The 370-nt window shown below is 30.0% G+C and overlaps 1 protein-coding gene across 1 annotated transcript in view; it reads right to left on the reverse strand.

The window, feature by feature from the left end:
* The window catches only part of LOC109535099 (tRNA (cytosine(34)-C(5))-methyltransferase), a 16,046-nt gene that overhangs the window by 9,703 nt on the left and 5,973 nt on the right, over nt 1-370 (reverse strand). The gene's annotated exons all lie outside the window — the stretch shown is intronic.

Below are 370 nucleotides of genomic sequence, written 5' to 3' on the forward strand. Positions count from 1 at the left end.
TTTTGAATGTAAAATATCTTTTTTATTTGCAACATTTAACATTCTTTAACGAGATGTTGTACATATTGCTCTTCTTGGCTTTGTGTAAACTCTTCTTCTTGAGTTTCTGTATTTTTTTGTCGTAATTTCTTATTTGCTTTGTATAATCTTTGACGTTCAGTTGATGAAAGGTACTTTGAGTTGATCTATTATTTAATGCTTCTTTTTAAGCACGAAATCGTTTTTGGCGTTCAGCATTACTTAATACTTTTCGCATTATAGCATGTTTTTGGGACTGCTTTTGTGTATGTTGTTCATGAACGTCTGCTACAACTTGTATCTGAATAGGACTAAAAAATCAATTAATTTTGGTGATTTGAAGACGTTCTAT

Source organism: Dendroctonus ponderosae, unplaced genomic scaffold, assembly GCF_020466585.1.
Source record: "Dendroctonus ponderosae isolate FM_Combo_2020 unplaced genomic scaffold, Dpon_F_20191213v2 Dpon_F_20191213_6, whole genome shotgun sequence".
Classification (NCBI taxonomy): Eukaryota; Metazoa; Arthropoda; class Insecta; order Coleoptera; family Curculionidae; genus Dendroctonus; species Dendroctonus ponderosae.